The sequence below is a fragment of the Euprymna scolopes genome, chromosome 1 (genome assembly GCF_053919585.1).
Source record: "Euprymna scolopes isolate OS-2025 chromosome 1, ASM5391958v1, whole genome shotgun sequence".
Classification (NCBI taxonomy): Eukaryota; Metazoa; Mollusca; class Cephalopoda; order Sepiida; family Sepiolidae; genus Euprymna; species Euprymna scolopes.
Window position 1 is genome coordinate 52,774,601 of NC_136482.1, and position 22,907 is coordinate 52,797,507.

The following is a 22,907-nucleotide window of genomic DNA, read 5'->3' on the forward strand; positions in this document are numbered from 1 at the left end:
GACATTACTACACATTTATTAATAATATCTCACTTTTAATCACTTTTATCGACTTTTTAAAACTTTTTTTTTTACTCTTTTTAAATGACAACGTTAATGTTTATGAATATTGAAATAAAACATTACTACACATTTATTAATATCTTTTTTTTCTTTACTGTTTATGTGTCAATTTTATCGACTTTTTCTTTTCTTATATTGAAATAAAAGACATTACTACACATTTATTAATAATATCTTTTTTTTTTTTTTTTTTTTACTGTTTTACTGTTTGTGTCACTTTTATCGACTTTTTCTTTTATGAAACTTATCGGCGGTTCTTGAAATTTGCTTACCACAAAACTTGTCGGCGGTTCTTGAAATTTACTTACCACAAAATGATGATAGAATAATAAATTTACTTACGTTTAATCAATGTTATTTTCTTTTTTTAATAGCATTTTCTTTTTAAATGACGACGTTTTTACTGTTTATGAATATTAAAAGAAAAATAATTACTAAACATTTATTAATAAGAAAATGGGTGCTAGTCACTTATGATCCGCGCTATATTTTAAATCGTATTTCTAAGCTTAAAGTTTAATGTTCATAAACAGTAAAAACGTCGTCATTTAAAAAGAAAACAGTAAAAAAAAAAAAAAAGATATTAATAAATGTGTAGTAATGTCTTCTATTTCAATATTCAATATAAGAAAAGAAAAAGTCGATAAAATTGACACATAAACAGTAAAAAAAAAAAAGTCGATAAAATTGACACATAAACAGTAAAGAAAAAAAAAGATATTAATAAATGTGTAGTAATGTTTTATTTCAATATTCATAAACATTAACGTTGTCATTTAAAAAGAGTAAAAAAAAAAGTTTTAAAAAGTCGATAAAAGTGATTAAAAGTGAGATATTATTAATAAATGTGTAGTAATGTCTTTAAACAGTAAAACAATGTCGATAAAAAGTGTTGTTACTATGGCAACTAAAACATGTCCTTTGTGGCTGCGCGAGAAACGGGAGACATCATTGTTTTTGGAGGGTGTTCGGCAGGGAACTCTTACCGCGACCAGTACCTTTTTATTTAATGTAACATGTTTAGCTCGAAACACATACAGTGTTTACCGATGTATTGGAAAATTAAAAATGGCGCCCGACTCTCTCTTTGACACGGTAAGTTTGGGAAAAAAGAGTTAAAAATAAAAAACTAGACAACATACTGTTAGAAACTCGCTCAATATATGTTACCGTGACATAGGCATAGGCTGACATATATTCCGTGGGGTTTTAACAGTATTTTCTCTAAGTTTTTTTTATTTTTATTTTTAATTCCTTTTTGTGCAACCCCGGATGCAGCTTTCTAGCAGAGCTAGTCTTTTGCAATGTGAAAATGTGGCTGAAATATAAGAACCCTACATTAAACCAGACCAGCAACCAGCACCCTATAAATCTGCCAATCTTAATATTTATATAATTAAATAAAATAATTTAACTTATAAATTGTTTATTTGATTAATTAAATTATTTTATTGATTTGTTTATTAATATCCCATTTTTTATAATAATTATTATTAAAATGTTGTCAGGTCATAATGTTCCTATTTACTTTACCACGAGGGCAGAGTTAAACCGTGGCCTTCGTTATAAAGATGGCCAGCCAGCTGAAAAAATGACGTCATCGCCGAGGTCCCAACAAGCAAGATATGTGGAACTCTTAGACTGTCAATAATGAACAGTAATTTTTACAGACAGCGTTACAAAACTTCAAAATTGGATTAAAATAAAGAAATAAAGAAAAAACACGATGATTTATACTGAAACTCATCTAATATTAATAATAAAAAAATAATAAAAAAAACACAAGTTGTTTGTTTAAGTATTATAAGCAATTGAATATTTCGTTGTTGTATTATAGATTTTAAAGATTAGAATGCGTTCTTTAATTACTTATAAATTACATTTTAAAAAAGTGAAGGAACACGATTTGATTTGTAGTAAACTTGAAGTTTATTTAATATAATTAAATGAAAATTATGCATGTAAGATTATGAATATTTGAAGCAGAACACAAGCAAAACATTTGATATGAGTTAAGACAATAAACAAATATTAAAATTAAACTATTTTTTAAAATCAAAATGAACAATATTTTTTTTAAATCAAAATGAATATTTTTTAACCAAAATGAACCACAATATTTTTAAATGCAAATGAACCACAATATTTTTTGAAAATCAAAAACAATATTTTTAATAAATTCATGAAATATTGCACAGTAAAAAAATAATTAACCTAAAGAAAAAATCATGTTTCTTATTTAAGATTATTTCACCACATAACAAAAATAACATGCAAAATCATTTTTTTATATCCATATTTTCAGTTTGTTAAAATACGTGGGTTTGTATTACTGTACACATAGATTCGAAAAAGTTGTCAAAAAACAAATATATAACAAATAAATGTTATCAAAGGCAAGATAAGTTACTTTTCTACCAAACTGGATATATTTTTTGTGTTTTTATTCAATGTAACATGTTTATTCAGCTCGAAAAGCATACAGTGTTTACCGATGTATTCGAAAATTCCAGATGGCGTCTGATTCTCTCCTTAACATGGTAAGTTTGGGTAAAGGTGTTATAAATACAAAACCGGATAAAATACTGTTAAAAACTCGCTCAATATATGTTACCGTGACATAGGTTGACATATATTCGGCGGGTTTTTAATAGTATTTTGTATAGTTTTTTATTTATGACACCTTATCCCAAACTTACCGTGTTAAAGAGAGAATCAGACGCCATCTTGAATTTTCGAATACATCGGTAAACACTGTATGTTTTTCGAGCTGAATAAACATGTTACATTGAATAAAAACACGAAAAATATTTGGTAGAAAAGTAACTTATCTTGCCTTTGATAACATTTATTTGTTATATATTGGTTTTTGACAACTTTTTTGAATCTGTGTACAGTAATACAAACCCAATTATGTTAAGACCACGAGTGAACGCGCGTTTTTTTTTAGTTTAGTTTCATATATATATATATATATATATATATATATATATATAAAAATAAGTATTTTTAAATTTTATCTTTTTAGCTTTAAAAAAAAGTTTAAAAATTTTATCAGCCGGCATAATTTATTTTTAAATATTGAAAAATTTCAGGAAAATTAATTTTTGCTAGATTTTTAAAACGTGTGTCAACAGCTTAAAAAAATCGTCTCTTCAAAAGAACGTGTTTTAAAGAGTTGATGTCTCGCATTTTCATTAGTTTTGTATGCTGTAAAAAAATTTTTTTTAATATTATCAATTTATTTGAAGCTTCTTCTTTTGAATGGTAAAAAACTTAGGATGATAATATTGAATTAAATTATAGTTACATCGTGTTAAATACAGGGGGGGGGGGAAGCACGTTAAAACTTACTTTGCTGAATGGAGATGGTGTAAAATCTTTTTTTTTTTTTTTACTGCATTATAATTCTTTATCTTTCGGAAATGAAAATACTGTCACTTTTTGGTCCTTTACGATAATTTCCTCGGCAATTTGGAACGATGCACCGTGAAGGCATTTTAATAAAAAAAGAAATATTACACTGACTTCAAGATGTTACGAGTGACTACCGGTGATTACCGGTGTCAAGCAACTAAGGGACTATCCGTGATGACGTACGCAGATTAAATTATTTTTGCCCACCGGCCATCTTGTCTTTTAAGACGGTCTTGGTTAAACACAATGTTTATCGATATATTTTAAAAAGAAAATGTCGGCATGCTCGCTAATTCGGTAAGTTTGGGAAAATGAGTTCAAACAAACAAATTATACAAAATACTGTTAGAAACCCACCGAATATATGTCAGCCTATGTCACGGTTACTCTAGATGATCTGAAAAAAAATAAAATAAAAATATAAAAAATTTAGAAAGTTATGAATTTTTTTTTTCAAACCATCAGCTTCTTTTGGGACACCCTGTGTGTGTGTGTGTGTGTATATATATATATATATATATATATATATATATATATAATGCTCCCCATCTTAGGTTGAGCATTTTGGGAAGTGATATACAAATTGCCATTAGTGTATAAAGTGACGCTCTTTGTGTAAACAAACCGAATGGAGGCATTTGGATAATGTCAAAACAAAACATCGTTAAATTCATTACCCACACAGCAGCAGCCGTATAGCATAATGGTGAGAAGCCTTGACTGTCATTTGGGCGGTCAGGTTTTGATCCTGGCTTGAGGCAGTTGTTTGTCTAGCCGCACTGATCAGTTGTGAAACAGCAAAACAGTATTGTATGTGGATGACTAATATAGTGGGTATCAAAAATGTTTGGTAATTTGTTTTTTTCATATTTCCCCCAAAATATCAAGTTAATTTGAATAAAATCTACACTTAATCTTGGAACAGATATTATCTATCTAAAAATAAAAGGGAAATAAAGATGACAAATATTTATTAACAAAAAATCAAATTACCCATATGCAAAAGTATTTAACACATTTACTAATATTTAGGTGTATATCCTCTGTTCTTCCTTACAGCCTCCAAATACTTTCCATAACTGCTTACGAGTTTCTTACAAGCAGGTGATACAAGTCACGGCCCAATCCTAAATCTGTGGCACTCTTGAACAGATGTATTGACAAAATCTTTGTATATTTTGCTGCATTCATTTTCCCTTCTATGATTCTCATTCCTCCAACTCTATTTAGAAAAAATCAGCCTCAAATCATCACACTTCTACCTCCAAATTTTACAGCCGGAATGGTATTAGATGATTTAAATTTTGTGCCCCTTTTCCCCCCATACACGGGTGTGCATGTTTCTTTCGAAAAGCTCAATTTTTGTTTCATCTGATCAAATAACTTTGTTCTAGAAGTCATTCAGTTCACATTGATATTCATAAATAAATTTCAAACGATCGTTTACATGTCTAGGACTCAACAATGAAGTCTTTTTCGGTGATCTAAAATACAAGCCTGCATGATTCAATGATCTCTTGATTGTGCTTGATTGTGTCCTTGCTTACTTCAATATGTGCTTCCTGCAAATTTTTCTGAATGAGTCAGAAATGGTTCTTTCTTTACGTTATGAGCAATATAACAAGCAATAACATCATTTAATTTACGCGGCTAAAGACTTTTAGTATTACCATCTGTTGTTTTCCACTTTTTTATGGCAGCTCCAACTGTACTCATCACCAAATTTATTTCTGAAGCTATTTTCCTGTACCCCTTTCTATTTTTATGTCTTGCTATGATTTCCTGGCACATATCATTAGTTATTTCCTTTGTATTAACCATTTTAAAACAGTAATGAAATAGTTAACTTCGAATGTCAGAGAGCTGTTATCAACTGACCGGTAAGGAGCTGGACCCAAAAGTACCTTCTGATTGGTTCAAATATTGTAGCAAGATGAAATGACTGCTTAAGAATGAAATTTGACAGTGTGTTAAATACATTTGCATATGAGTAATTCAATTTTTTGTTGAAAAATATTTGTCAACTAAAGATTGAATGTAAATTTCATTCAAATTAGCTTGATATTTTTTGAGAAATATGAAAAAAAAAAAAAAATAATGTACCAAATACTTTTGCAACCTACTGTGTATATATATATATATATATATATATATATAATTTTTTTATTTTGAGACTTTCAAACTGTAAATTGATTTGTCCATTTATGGAGCTAACTTGGAATTTTCCGTCAAAGTACTGAAATCCTCTCAAACCAATTCATTGCCCTTTGAATTTAATAACTAAACAAATTTTAACATTTTAATTATCTATCAAACTATATGGCTGAGCAAGTTAAAGGATAAACAGCAATTTCTACTGGGACAATAGGTTGATCGAAATCATTAGGAAGGATTTATTTCCTTCCAACTGCAACAAAGATTGTCAAGACAGAATTAGAGATTTTATCAGTCCAATGAAAATGTACGAACATAAAACGTTTATGCAAGTAACCAACTGATCTGTTCAGCGAGGAAGGAAAACTATTCTGTAATATTTGATATTAATGTCTATAAAAGAGCAGACAATCACATTGAACAAACAGATCGCAGATGACAATCTAAAAGAAGCCATGTAGAAAAATATTCTATGTCTTCTCTCAACAAATCAGCGCAGCCTTGAACTTGGCAAGAATCTCTACAAGCCACCATGCATGGAATATATGATACTACATCCAGTTAAGTTAACAAAGAAAAAAAAAATTCAAATTCATTCTGGTACTTGACAACAGCTGTTTGAAAACAATTTAATTGCCTATCTGGAAAACTAAGCTATAATCACTTCTCAAGACTTGGATATATTTCAAAGTATGAAGTTATCTCCCTTAATTCAAGTTTTATGTTATCTTCCTCATAAAGTATAAATGGGATCTGATTCTGAATAATTGCTCATTTTTTATTGAATACTACCATTGTTAAGATAAAATGAATGCTGTTAAAACACCTTGGTCTAACATCTACAGGCAACATGAATTTGAATAAAGAAAATAAGGTAGACTCTCACATCTACAAACATCCTATATCTCTATAAAGCCACCATTTGTCCATGCATGTAGTATAATTACCACATTTGGACTGGTGTACCAAACACTAGTTTCTTCATTTCGGCAGGATACAAAAATGAGTCTTAAACATAATAGCTCATCATCATAGGGGTTGCCAGATGCCAGAAAAACTTTTTACTTTAATAACACCTTTCTTCAGACCATTTGCCTTTGGAATTCTCTCACTACTTTCTGTTTTCTTGACTATACTAATTATGCAGAAATTTAAATGTTATGTAAACAAACATCTACTGTACAACTCCCCACTTATGATGCCCCTCCCCTCTCTCTCTCTCTCTCTCTCTCTCTCTCTCTCTCTCTCTCTCTCTCTCTATATATATATATATATATATATATATATATATATATATATATATATATATATATATATATATATATATATATGGCTCCTAATCACTGGCCATGTGCTTTGGGTGAATAAAAGACCAAAATAAAAACAAAACAAAGCCTTCCTATGACAAGTGTTTCCATTTTTTTCTTTTGTTTTTTTTGCTACATAAATATTAACAATGCAATTAATAATCAAGCAAATCAACTATTTTTCTATTATCATTATATATCTATAGATACGTTTATAGAAAAAAAGAACACTGAGAAAGAGTGTGGGTGCAACACACGGCTTTATTTCACTTCATTTTTGATCTTGAATAGTTGTCTCCCTTTAATCACTGCTCTCTTGTTTGCTAATCAGCATTATGAATTGGCTAAGTATATACCAAAGAAGTACCAACAACATTGTTGATAGGAACAATTTGTCAGATACTTTCGTCTTTGTGGATAATGTATGAAAATGGAAAGCCATTAGAAAGAGAAAGATTCTCTTATTCAGTTTATAGAAAGGGAGTCAGGCACAATTCAAAATTTTTGTGATAAGTATTGTTTACAAAAGAATTGCAGTGGAATTACTGTTAGGTTGAGAGATAATAACCAGTTTATGTGAAATGAATGTATGACAATGGAGACAGATGAGAACTCAGATGAAGGGAAGTATATTAGGATGGTGAAGCTGTTGAGGTCATTTGGAAGTTTTTGTTATTTTGGTGATACCATTAGAATACAAGAAGGAGTTAGAGGTAGATGGAGTAAGTTCAGAAAACTTCTGTCATTACTAACCAACAGAGTGTTACCACTCTTAATCAAGCAAAAAGTCTATTAAGAATGTGTGTGCAGTGTGATTATGAATGAAAGTGAAATCTGACCACTGAAGGGTTTAGAATATGCGTTGCATGAAGAGAAATAATATGAGGATGATACGACACATGTACAAGCTTTAAAGATGGTCTTAGGTCTAATGATCTTAAAGGAGGATTACAGCTGGATAGTATAAGGAGATGTGTGGAGAACAGAAGATTTTGATGGTATAGCCATGTTGATAGAATGTATGAGAGTTCTTAGGTTAGTAGGGGGAGTTCTTAGGTTAGTAGGTGCAGAACTTAAGGCAGCAGAGTGAGTTCACAGTGGAATACCAAAGAAAACATGAGATGTATAAATAAGCTTGGACTTGAGAGAAAAAGGAATATAAAAAAAAAACTAGTCAGAGATAGATTATATATTTTTCAATTGGAATTCATTATTGAGATGAGTATTATTTATTAATTTATTTATTGCGGACTATTATCGTCATCTTTTTATTTGTTTCACAATGTTTTGGACAACTATTCTTCTGGCCTCTGGTAACAGCGACAGGATAGGAACTTTGAATCTCCTAACTGCAATTACTGCCTTCTGTAGTTGTTACCTCTCCACGATCAGATAATAAATAACATGGATTTATAAGACCAAAAAATTCAACCTTGATCGCCTTTTGGGGCCCATGGCGCAGTGGATAGAGATGTTGCATCTCTATGGTTCCAGGTGAGAGTTGTCTGAAGATAGTGGTTTCAATCCTATCCAAAGCCGGCCAGAGGCTTACTTGGCCAAAACCTGGTGAGACGACAACAACTATGGAAGGCAGTAAAGAGATTTGGAGTTCCTATCCTGTCGCGGTTACCACCTGACAAAGGCCAGAGGAATAGTTGGTGAAACAACTAAAAAAGATGAGGGTAATAGTCCACAATAAATAAATTAATAGAGATAGATTAGTTTGAAAGTCAATTTTGAAAAGCTGTCCAACACCTTCCAGCATATAAAACTGATGTTAAACCGATGATAATTTTATCATTTATGTGAAAATCCAATAAGAACATAACAATGTGACTATAAAACATAATATTACATTTAATAAATGATAAAAGTATTTCAATAACATTAACTGAATATCTTATGTACGGCACAATCACGTTGACACACTGGTTCTCGCCAGATTACCGAAGTTAAGCAATGTTGAGCCTGACCAGTACCAGATGGGTGACCATTTGGGAAGGCTAGGTGCTGTATGTACCTTCTGGGAAGGTTGGGTATGGGGCCAGCACCCTAACCCCATAAAAAAGAACTCAGTCGCTACAAAAGCATCTACAAAGTTGTAGATGGCCTATGCCCCTTCGGGACTGAAGGCTATGGATGGATGGAATATCTTATGTCTTGATTTTCCTGCCCAAAAGAGAAATTAAAATTTCAGCAAAAATAATCTGCTTAGTGACATGCAATATGATTTCCATTTGGCAAGATCTACTGCTGATGTACTCACTGTAATATCATCCAGGATTAGTGAACCTCTCAACAGGGGCTTCGTTTCTAGAGCAATAGCTTTTGACATATCAAAGACTTTTGATAAAGTATGACATAAAGGTCTACTTCACAAGATTACCAGCTTTGGAAAAACTGGAAATCTCCTCTTAATTATTAAATCGTTTCTCTCTGATAAGCTTATAAGAGTAGTTTTGATGGGCAGAAATCAGAAACTTAACATTGGCGTCCCTCAAGGTTTCATCTTGGGCCCAACTCTTTTTCTAATCTTCATCAATGACCTCCCAAATCACATTCTTAGCAATAATTCTTGGCAATAATCTCTACAAAGCCACCATTCCCCCATGCATGGAATATTGCTACCACGTCTAGTCTCTCCCTCTTAGACAGGGTCCAAAAAAGTCTCCAATATAATAGGTGCCTCACTATCAACCAAGCCTTAATCCCTGTTCCATGTTGCATCTCTGTATCTGTTTTACAAGTACTTTAATGGAATGTACTCTGACAGACTCATTGCACTTGCACTCCCTCAACTTAAATACAACCGACAAACCCGTCTACCATCAAAATCACACTCCTTCACTGTAGAGGTCCATAGATGCTGGAAATGCTTCTACTCTAATATCTTCTTCCCTTGAACTGCTAGACTTTGGAATTCCCTTCCTGCTTCCGTGATTGTACTAACATGCAGAAGTTTAAATGTAATGTGAACAGACATCTCACATAGTCCCCAGTAGACACAGTCTCAAATAGTAGTCCCTTCTATCCAAATGGCAATATGGCTTGGGGTAGACAAGGGTGTTAAAAAAAATTAAAAAGAAAATATCTATGTTGTAGAAATAATACTATCCTAGGTTCTGTAACACTTCAATCCAAATTATTGCTAACATTAAACCAGCGATGACAAGCAACTACAACACTGATATTTTGCTATGGAAGTGCAATTATCAGCCATGTCAATATAAAACCACCTATAAGTGAGAAATAGCAATGACCAGCTAACAGCTAAAATTATTATTACTGTTGATAAACTTGCCCATCTCTCTATTAGCAAACATTTCTGCTTATATTATGCAACCACGGGAGACATGAACATGCTGCCTACATTGACTATAGCCTTACTTTCACACCTTGACTCACAACATGTTCTCATACTAATGCAATGCAATATGCATACAAAGCTGTTTGAAATAATCTTTCTTTAAGTATTTAAATATTACGTTATCAACAACTGCTTTATCATGATTTATACATCATTTGCATTTCTATTCTATTTTTGCCTTTTATATATTTCACTTGTGTAATACTCCTGCCGATTTTGACGTATGAGATCAGGCACAACACACTTGTTTAAAAATCTATACAGATGATTTGTTTATAGTAGTGAAGGCTTTGTGCAGAACCAATCACACTTTTTGGTACAATTGCTAATTTCAGTTGGTGCTATGGTTGCCATAAGACAAGAAAAGCCAAGTATGTCCAAGGATGGAATACTGCTGCCATATCTGGGCAGGAGCTGCTAAAAACAGCCTATCCTGCCTTGACAGAGTACAAAATAGACTTTGTGGCTTAGTGGGGGATGCCCTTTTCTCTACCCTGAAACCTCTCTCCCATGGAGACATTGCGAGCCTATCCTTGTTTTATCGTTATTTCCATGGCAGATGCTCATCTGAACTCCAATCTTTCACGAAAAACACCCGTCTAGCTGAATCCACTGTCAAAAATTTTCCCCACTCTTTATCTGTGCCTAAATCAAAACGTAGATTCCATGAACAAAGCTTCTTTCTTAGAACTGCACGCCTGTGGAACTCTGTTCCGTCTGCCTGCTTCCCACCTGACTACAACCTGGATGTCTTCAAGTCCAACATAAACAAATTCCTAATGAACCGCCCCCTTAAGTAAACACTTCATTAAATCTCCACACTAACGTACTGTACTTGCAATAACCCTTATCCCTGAGTAGCTTCCGGGCCTTGATAAGTGGTGACCACCATGTAAAAAAAAAAAGACAGAGCAGACAGTAGACCTCAGGTTTTTACATCAAGAGATTTTCTTCTAGATGTATGTTTTAGAAAAGTCTAAGGGTGTATCTCTCCCAGTTGATTAAATGTGTCTTCAGATACCGACCTGGGAATTTTTATATCCTGGTGCAGTACATACAGTACCCAGAATCCCCAAGTGGTCACCCACCTGGTACTGGTCAGGCACATTGTTGCTTAATTTAGGTGATCTGGCGAGAACCGGTGTGTTAACATGATTGTACCATATATATTTAAGTTGTACCTGTGACAAAACATACCATTAGTTTTAATCAATTTTATTGGCAAAACAATAGCAAAATGCAACAAACCATGTAAAAAGACAAAAGATATGCATTTATATATGGTATGAATGCTTGTCCAAGGTGACTTTAAACCTGGTAGGCATCATCAAGAACTCTTCTCATAGGATGTTCCAGGGAACAGAAACATGGACAGAGAATGCTGCCTTTCTTCTGTTAAGATAAAAGCAATGATGGTACATTTTTTTTTTTTTTTTTTTTTTTTACACAGTGATCACCACTTATCAAGGCCCGGAAGCCACTCAGGGATAAGGGTTATTGCAAGTACATTACGTTAGTGTGGAGATTTGATGGAGTGTTTACTTAAGGGGGCGGTTCATTAGGAATTTGTTAACATTAGACTTGAAGACATCCAAGTTGTAGTCCGGAGGGAAGCAGGCAGATGGAACAGAGTTCCACAGGCGTGCAGTTCTAAGAAAGAAGCTTTGTTCATGGAATCCGCGTTTTGATTTAGGCACAGATATAGAGTGGGGGAAATTTTTCACAGTGGATTCAGCTAGACGGGTGTTTTTCGTGAAAGATTGGCGAGGGGGGACCAGGGATTGGAGTTCAGATGAGCACCTGCCATGAAAATAACGATAAAACAAGGATAGGCTCGCAACGTCTCTTCTGTGAGAGAGGGGTTTCAGGGTAGAGAAAAGGGCATCCCCCACTAAGCCACGAAGTCTATTTTGTACTCTGTCAAGGCATGATAGGCTGTTTTTGGCAGCTCCTGCCCAGATATGGCAACAGTATTCCATCCTTGGACGTACTTGGCTTTTATATAGATAGAGAATTGCATCAGTAGTGAGATATCTTCTGGAGCGGTAGAAGGATCCCACCATCTTTCCAGCGACCTTGGCAACAGACTTGATGTACGTGTTCCATTTCAGATCAGGAGTAAAGGTCAAACCCAGAAGCTTGTCAAAACACGGGGCCTCACCCAGACGAGAGCCATCCATCACAGTTGATGCCAGCTGGGGATCAGAGCGTTGATGATGTAAGGATAGGAGTTTGGTTTTAGATGCATTAAAGGTAACTAGCCACATCTTCCCCCACTGAACCACGTGCTCGAGATCAGAGGAGAGAGAATCAGAGAGAACTTTGTCATTTACAGCCTTTGATGTGTTGCTGTAGATGGTCGTGTCATCAGCATAGATGTCAACGAATGATTTAAGTATGTGTTTAGGGAGGTCATTGATGTAGATCAGGAAGAGAGTTGGGCCCAGGATTGACCCCTGAGGGACCCCAGCATTTATATTGCAGGCCTCCGATTTTTGTCCATCTACCACTACTCTTATGAGCCTATCGGAGAGAAATGATTTAATGATTGAGAAAACATTTCCAGTTATACCGTAGCTGGAAATCTTGTGAAGTAGACCCTTATGCCATACCTTGTCGAAGGCCTTTGATATGTCAAGAGCAATTGCCCTAGAAAGGAAGCCTTTGTCAAGAGATTCACTAGTCCTGTGGGATATAACCGTCAGCACATCTGCGGTAGATCTTGCAGAGCGGAAACCATATTGTGTGTCACTAAGAAGGTTATTCCTGCTGAGGTGGTTGACTATTTCTCTATTTAATATTGATTCCAGCAACTTACTCATAACACAGAGGAGACTTATTGGTCTGTACTGAGAGGGAGATGACTTATCACCTGAATTCTTAAATACAGGGCAAACTGATGAGGTCTTCCAGGGGGTCGGAAAGCACTTCTCGTTAAGGCAGCGCTTAAATAGTTTCGTAAGTATGGGAGCAAGTTCTGGTTGAAGCTTTTTTAACACTATAATTGGGATGCCATCAGGGCCAGTTGCTTTACTGGAATCTAGGTTTTTTATTAGCTTGGCGACCTCATGCACGGATATTTGTATGTTACCTAGCGTGTTCTGTGTTATAGGAGGAAATATGGGGAGTTGATGGCCTTCGTCGCATAGGGTAGAATTAGCTGCAAAGTTCTTTGCAAATAGTTTGGCCTTGTCTGACGCTGACGAGATGACCTCTGGTCCATTGATAATGGTTGGGATAGAACGCACACTTCTGTTCAGGATCCTATTTGTTATTTGCCAAAACTGGTGAGAACCAAGCCGCTGATCAGCTACCTTGGATTTAACAGACTGGGCATATAGCTCTCTTGCATTTTGTGCAGATGGCCACAGAGACTGCAATTAGTTTATATTGAGAAACCCAACTTCATCAGAACTAGGGCACTGGATTGGTGTAAAATTTGATGCGTTTGGGTGGACACCTCGGAGGACAGGATAAACCAATCTCTCTTCTCGACTGAATAAAACTACTCTTCACTCTAATATAATACTTAATGTGTAGTTCTGTAGTAGAGCAATCACTTTTGCAACAAAAGAAAATGAAGATCTGGAAAATTATTCTCTGCATCTAATTTTGGTGTTGTGGAAAAACACAGAAAAATATGTGTTTGTTCAGAACTACCCTCCACCCCATGAAAAATAAAAATCTGTATGATGTATATACCTGTGACGAAAAGAAAATATCATACACCAAAAATCACATCAGTTGATCAAGTAGTTTCATTTTTATAAAGAAAATAATTTTTAAGCGAATTTGAGGTTTTTCAATGTTAAGAATGGCTTTCTAAACTCTTGCAGAAGTATGAATTGTTTGTAATTATCTCTTTGTTCCTTCAGACTGTTTTCAAGATGACATAGTGAGATCATCATTTGTGGTTTTACCATATAATTTGATTTTCTTGTTTAAAAATAAAACTATTTAATCAATTTACATAATTTTTTGTGCAGAATATTTTTGCCATCATGGGTAAATATATCATACAGGTTTTTCTTTATTCTTGTTTTTTCATGAGGGAGGTTCCTAGACAAGCATCAGATATCATTTCGGAATTTCAGTTGCTTTGGTCAACTAGTTGAATTTTATCAGTGAAATTTTCTAGAATATATATTACTGCATCCAGTTAACAAAAACAAAAACAAAAAAAAAATTCACAAAGATCTCTCGTACTTGATAACAGCTGTTTGAAAACAATTTAATTGCCTATCTGGAAAACTAAGCTATAATCATTTCTCTTTAAGACTTGGATATATTTCAAAGTATGAAGTTATCTCCCTTAATTCAAGTTTTATGTTATCTTCCTTATAAAACATAAATCGAATCTGATTCTGAATAATTGCTCATTCTTTATTGAATACTACCATTGTTAAGATAAAATGAATGCTGTTAAAACACCTTGGTCTAACATCTACAGGCAACATGAATTTGAATAAAGAAAATAAGGTAGACTCTCACATCTACAAACATCCTATATCTCTATAAAGCCACCATTTGTCCATGCATGTAGTATAATTACCACATTTGGACTGGTGTACCAAACACTAGTTTCTTCATTTCGGCAGGATACAAAAATGAGTCTCAAACATAATAGCTCATCATCATAGGGGTTGCCAGATGCCAGAAAAACTTTTTACTTTAATAACACCTTTCTTCAGACCATTTGCCTTTGGAATTCTCTCACTACTTTCTGTTTTCTTGACTATACTAATTATGCAGAAAAAGAACAAACAGTTAATAAAACATGTTAAAAACACTTTAAAAAAGAGTTAAAAACATATTTAATCTGAAAAGGAAACACTTGATAAGTGGATAGTCCTTAATCTGCAGAGTTTTGAAGAAATACTTTCCTTCTCATCAGAGTGTAGGAATTAGCAAAATGCGGGATCGGATTTTGCATAGAAAAGTATTTGATGAAACTACAAGTAAGTCAAAGATCTTACTTGATAACAGAAAGTGAAGCAGAGGGAATATGGTGAAGAAAAAGTTGATTACACGTGAATGGCTAGTCTGGTGAAAGGTAAATAATCCAATAACGGTAAAATCCAAAAATACAACTCCCAGAAAGTTAACTGAGTTTCCATTTGCACAGGTAAAATCCAAGGAAATCATTTAATTGGATGATGGTCCAAAATAATCCAAAAGGCCGAAATCCATGGAATAATTCACAAATATGTACAAAGAAAAGAAAAGGGGAAAATTCCAATAATATTAATAAAAGAAAAATAAGATATGCTTTTCACACGACTGCCGAGACATAACTTATTTTATTTTATTTTATATATATATATATATATATATATATATATATATATATATATATATATATATATATATATGGCTCCTAATCACAGTGGCAATCTGCTTTGGGTGAATAAAAGAAAAAAAAAATCCTTCCTATGACAAGTATTTCTTTTTTTGGTTTCTTTTGTTTTTTTTGCTACATAAATATTAACAATGCAATTAATAATCAAGCAAATCAACTATTTTTCTATTATCATTATATATCTATAGATACGTTTATAGAAAAAAAAAACACTGAGAAAGAGTGTGGGTGCAACACACGGCTTTATTTCACTTCATTTTTGATCTTGAATAGTTGTCTCCCTTTAATCACTGCTCTCTTGTTTGCTAATCAGCATTATGAATTGGCTAAGTATATACCAAAGAAGTACCAACAGCATTGTTGATAGGAACAATTTGTCAGATACTTTCGTCTTTGTGGATAATGTATGAAAATGGAAAGCCATTAGAAAGAGAAAGATTTTCTTATTCAGTTTATAGAAAGGGAGTCAGGCACAATTCAAAATTTTTGTGATAAGTATTGTTTACAAAAGAATTGCAGTGGAATTACTGCTAGGTTGAGAGACAATAACCAGTTTATGTGAAATGAATGTATGACAATGGAGACAGATGAGAACTCAGATGAAGGGAAGTATATTAGGATGGTGAAGCTGTTGAGGTCATTTGGAAGTTTTTGTTATTTTGGTGATGCCATTAGAATACAAGAAGGAGTTAGAGGTGGATTGAGTAAGTTCAGAAAACTTCTGTCATTACTAACCAACAGAGTGTTACCACTCTTAATCAAGCAAAAAGTCTATTAAGAATGTGTGTGCAGTGTGATTATGAATGAAAGTGGAATCTGACCACTGAAGGGTTGAGAATATGCATTGCATGAAGAGAAATAATATGAGGATGATACAACAGATGTATGATATGAGCTTTAAACATGGTCTTAGGTCTAATGATCTTAAAGGAGGATTACAGCTGGATAGTATAAGGAGATGTGTGGAGAACAGAAGATTTTGATGGTATAGCCAGGTTGATAGAATGTATGAGAGTTCTTAGGTTAGTAGGGGGAGTTCTTAGGTTAGTAGGTGTAGAACTTGAGGCTGCAGAGTAAGTTCATGGTGGAAGACCAAAGAAAACATCAGATGAACAAGAAGTAAGCTTAGACTTGAGAGAAAAAGGAACATAAAAAAAAACTAGTCCGAGTTTGAAAGTCAATTTTGCCAGCATATAAAACTGATGTTAAACTAGAGATGATGATGATGATTTTATCATTTATGTGAAAACCCAATAAGAACATAACAATGTGACTATAAAACATAATATTACATTTAATAAATGATAAAAATATCATTTCAATAACATTAACTGAATAGCTTATGTCTTGATTTTCCTGCCTAAAAGAAATTAAAATTTCAGCAAAAATAACTTGCTCAGTGACATGCAATATGATTTTCATTCTGTGGGATCTGCTGCTGATGTACTCACGGTAATATAACCCAGAATTAGTGAACCTCTCAACAAGGGCTTCGTTTCTAGAGCAATAGCTCTTGACATATTTAACTTTTGATAAAGTATGGCATAAAGGTCTACTTCAAAAGATTACCAGCTATGGAAAAGCTGGAAATGTCCTCTTAATTATTAAATCCTTTCTCTCTGATAAACTTATAAGAGTAGTCGTTGATGGGCAGAAATCAATGCTCAACTGAACACTTGCATCTCTACAGGTTCCATTGTGGGCCCAACTCCCTTCTTAATCTTTATCAATGACCTCCCAAATCACATTCTTAGATCATTTATGCAAACAACACCACGATCTATAGCAATGCTTCAAAGGCCAGCAATGACCAAGATCTTTCTGATGGAGAAGAACAAACTTAGATTGTTCACAAATTGATACTAATGGATATTTCACAAACATTTTTTTTAATCTTTTCCTAAACAGTACATATCCATTGTCGTGCTTTCTCTAGGATCCTCCATGCGTTCAAGTGTTTCACTTATGATCAAATTGAAGTTCAGTAAGACTACTGATATTCTTTTACATCACTTATTAAGGGATGAATCATATAGTCTCAGAATCTGAAATTCTTCCGATTTCCATTTCTCTATGTATTGCATTCGATATAACTATTAACCACAATATGGTATAGCTGATTATTGAGAACTTCAAAATTTCAGCAGAGATCAAATAGATAGCCATGGTACACCCCTAGATGTTTTGTTATTATTTCTCAGAAAAACCCCTATTTAAATGGCTATCAGTAAAATAGATGTTCTGAAGCCAAAACCAACCTTAAAAACTTCCCACAACCACTGCAAAACAGCACCAAAATTACGAAAGAGTCCTATGTCCTATCTGTTAAATCAATTGTAGCTGAGTCTTGCTCTCATAAGTTTTGGCAAATAACAAGCTGAATAAATGTAAAAATTCTATTCCCAGTATCATCAATGGACCAGAGATGATATTATAGCAAGCCACACTCTCCCCAATGGTTTACTTCTACTTGTGCAACTGCCATTGCGCAAAGGCAGCATACATACCTTAGATTTAACCAACATAAGTCCAGTTCAAACAGACAGAAGTATATAGAAGCTAGATGTAACTGTAAGAAAGAAATAGCGACAGCTAAGAGAGAATTTACTGAAAACATCAAAAAATGCAACAAAGCACAAAAATTAGGAACCCGTGATTTCTGGAAAATCTACAACAATGTAGTAAATAATGAGCAATCAACAATTCCTCAACTAACCAACAATCATGAGGTTGTTAGACGATCTGAAAATTACCCCTTCTCTGGTGCATGCTATCATAAAAAACCTTGACACTTCAAAAGCATGTGGAACTGATCTCATCCCAGCTGTGCTATTAAAAAAATGCTTCCCCGAAGTTGCTCCAGTTCTCTCCAAACTTTACAACAAATGCCTTAATGCTTCTGTGGTACCAGTTTTCAAGAATTCTGGCGAAAGAACTGACCCATTAAAATATCGCCCCATTAGCCTCCTCCCACTTTTCGCCAAAATATTTGAGTCCATAATTAACCAAGCTCTAGTCTAGTCTAGTACAGATGCTAAACTTCCGACTGACCAACAATATGGATTTAGGCAAACTCGTTCCACAGCAGAACGTATATACCATTCACTGGAAAAAGCAGTGGAGGGTAGAGCGGTAGCTCTAGATATATCTAAGGCTTTTGACAGGGTATGGTATGAAGGTCTCCTCAGGAAAATTTGATTATACGGTATCACTGGACGAATACAACATAATTAAATCCTTCTTAGATAAGAGAAAAATTCAGGTTGTCCTCGACGTTCGTACATCTAAATAATATGATATAAATGTGGGAGTGCCTCAGGGGTCTATTCTTGAACCTTTATTATTCCTAATATTCATAAATGACCACCCCGACAAAATTGCCTCTGAAATGGATATATATGCTGATGACACTGTGCTCTATAACAGAGACAACAAGAAAACAAATGAACACATATCTAAGGAAATGGTAGAAACACTAGAGGATGACCTCCAATCGGTAGTGGAATGGGGACAAAAATGGATGGTCACATTCAATGCTGCCAAGATTAAACTTGTTTCTTTCAATAATTACAAGAAATCTTCTCTGCCACCAATAGCAAGGGTCAAAGATTCATTATCTGAAAGTACTTCTTTTAAACTCCTCGGCCTAATGTTCACAGGAAACATGAGTTGGAACAATTACATTGAGAGCATTGCCAAGACCGCTGCGAAGAAGGTAGGTTCTCTCTACCGTGCTAGAAAGCTACTAACGACCGAAAGTATCCTGTCCCTCTATAAGGCCACCATTCGCCCATGTATGGAATGTTGTTGTCATATTTGGACGGGTGCATCTGCTACTAGTCTCTCGCTCCTGGAAAAGGTTAAAAAAAGAGTCGCCAACCTGATAGGTCCTGAACTATCATCTAAGCTTCAGCCTCTGTCCCACTGACGAAATGTTGTATTCCTCTGCCTGTTCTCCAAGTATTTTAATGGTGAATGCTCTGAACACTGCGAGCACTTGTGCCCCCCTGACATAAACATCCTCAACAAACCTGACTAGCAGCTAAATCCCACCCCTACACAGTAGAGATCCCTAGATATAAGAGAGCTTTCTACTCTAGTAGTTTCTTCCCCAGAACCGCTTGACTTGGGAATTCAATTCCAGGTCCTTGCTTCCCAACTGTACTGTACTGACATGCAGAAGTTCAAGTGTAACATGTATCTGTAGAATAATCAAAAGGTATCATAGCTTCAGTACCCGTGGGTATGCCTACTGATTGGTGCAGTACTATGGTAATAACTGCCAAAAAGAATGGTAATCCACGTAGAACAATAGATTACCAACACCTTAACTCTCAATGCAAGCGAGAAACCCACCATACTGGGTCGCCATTCCAGTTGGCACTGCAAGTGCCACCTAGAACAAAGAAAACAGTCCTAGACGCTGTTGATGGATACCACTCGATTCTCTTAGACAAAGAATCTCAACCATTAACCACCTTCATAACTGAGTGGGGAAGATACATGTATCTTAGGATGCCTCAAGGATATGTCGCATCTGGGGATGCTTACACTCGCAGATACGATGAGATAATAAAAGATATCCCACGCAAGGTGAAGATAGTAGACGATACCCTGCTATATGACTCTAGCATTCAGGGAGCCTTTTATCATACCTTCGATTTTCTGCTCCAATGTGCTAAGAATGGAATTGTGCTCAACACCGATAAATTCCAATTTTGTCAGGATGTCGTACAATTTGGAGGCCTCCAGATAACTTCTTCAGGAGTGACCCCTTCTGAGTCCATGATACAAGCGATACAGGATTTTCCAGTCCCAAGGACAATTACTGATGCCAGATCATGGTTTGGGCTTGTCAACCAAGTAGCCTGGGCATATTCACTGGGTCCAGTTATGGTGCCTTTTCGGGACCTCGTCAGACAAAACTCCAAATTTGCTTGGAATCAAAACCTTGAAGACGCATTCAAAGATTCCAAGCGAGTTATAATTCACCTAGTCCAGAAGAGGGTAGCAACATTTGACAAAGACAGAGCAACTTGCCTTGCTCCAGATTGGAGCAAAGAAGGAATGGGCTTCCTACTCCTATAAAAACATTGCAAATGTACCATGGAAAAAGCCCCAATCTGCTGTTCCGAAGGTTGGCATCTGATATATGCCGGCAGCAGATTTTGCACGGATGCTGAGCGCAGATACACACCAATAGGGGGTGAGGTAGCAGCAATAGCATGGGCATTGGAGAAATGCCGTATGTTCGTCATGTGTTCTCCAAACATCATAGTGGTCACAGACCATGAACCTCTGAAGGGGATATTTGGCGATCGTGATCTGAGCAAGATCCAAAACCCCCGGCTCTTTAGACTAAAGGAAAAGACCCTGAGATACAGATTTACCATACAGCATTGCCCCGGGAAGTGGCACAGAGGCCCTGATGCAGTTTCCCGCCACCCAGTGGCGATGGTGCAAGCCCTCCTCGATGTATTTCCAACAAAACCCTCTCAAATGGATATATTGGAGTCGAACAACATAAGCAACATAACAGAGTCAACAGCCTTAATAGCAACATTTGCAGACAGCAGTAATATAGCCATGATATCACCAGACCTAATTCGTTCAGCAGATCGTGGCGATCAACAATATAACAAATTAATAGACACAATACAGCAAGGCTTCTCAAAAACACGTAATCTCACTGCGCCCGAAATCCGTGAGTATTGGGAGGTGAGGCACCGCCTTAGCACTGACAATGGTCTAGTATTGTTGGATCGAAGGATCGTCATCCCCAAAACACAACGAAAAAAGGTCCTACACTGCCTGCATTCTGCACACCAAGGAGTAGTTGGCATGAAAGCATGTGCCAACGAATCGGTGTACTGGCCAGGGATGGATGCATCAATCCGCAGTATTAGGGCGAATTGCATGGTATGCTCAACCATCGCACCTAGTCAACCAAGGGAGCCTATGATTCTAACACGATCCCCAGAGTGGCCATTCCAACAAATCGTCATGGATATTTTTTATATTGGAGATCACACATACCTTGCCTGCGCAGATAGGCTAACTGGTTGGCTAATTTTATACCGCCTAGAATCAGGTCACACTACTACAACCAAATTGATGTCCATATGCCGACAACTGTTCCAAACATATGGTTCCCCAGAAGAACTCAGCACCGATGGCGGCCCACCTTTCACTTCCAACACGTTCCAAGAATTTCTGAAAACATGGTGTGTTAGGCACAGATTATCTTCTGTTGCGTATCCCCAATCCAATGTCAGGGCAGAGCTCGCAGTAAAAACTGCAAAGAGGATTGTGAAAGGAAACACAGGCCCCCACGGTTCCTTGGACAATGACAGTGTTGCCTGGGCCATCTTGCAGTATTGGAATACCCCAATCCAAAGCATTGGCCTATCACCGGCTCAATTATTACTTCACCGTCGACTACGTGACTCCATCCCTTCACAGCCAATCCTCTACAAGCCTCATCCTGAATGGGTGTCAGCGGCACAACATCGCGAGGAAATGCTCCACCACCGCAATGCAAAAATAGTAGAAAGATACAATAAATATACCCACAACCTTCCACCGTTACAAGCTGGTGACACTGTAGCCATCCAAAATCCAGTCAATCGCAGATGGAACACAACGGGCAAAATCATCAGTTCCCTACCAGATCGACAATACCGAATCAGGGTTAACGGATCCGGAAGGATCACACTTAGGAATCGCCGTTTCCTCAGAAAATGCGAACTTAAGCCTGCACCAACCCCAATACCAAGTGCAGCACTAGGACCAACAATTCCCTCAGGTGATACTACATTCTTGCATCTCCCACTATCTCACTAGCACATACACAGCAACCAAACCCCAACAACAAACCACACATATATCCCCACGCTTTCGATCAAGGATTCCCCGAGCTCTTTCTAGGTTACAACCACACAACAAACTAGGCCTAAAAGAGAGATACGCCTCTCACACAACCCAGCCTACTAGTGGGGGGGGGAAGAGGGGAGATGTAGAATAATCAAAAGAACTGTGTTAGTCAATAACACACAACAACAACAATAATAATAATAGCAGCAACACTTACCAAGGATCCAGCTTATGCACAATACAGACACCAGATTGAGCTGGACTGAAGGCTTGTATTTATGTACAAGCATATCCAATCAGGTGATTCAGCCAATCACGATCCAAGGAATAGACTGGCCCATGTGTGCACAATGGAATCTCCCATTGT

At 35.7% G+C, this 22,907-nt stretch overlaps 1 protein-coding gene across 2 annotated transcripts in view; it reads left to right on the forward strand.

Annotated features, from left to right (window-relative positions):
* Positions 1-22,907, forward strand: part of LOC145295898 (uncharacterized) — a 165,433-nt gene that overhangs the window by 69,327 nt on the left and 73,199 nt on the right. The window lies entirely within an intron of this gene.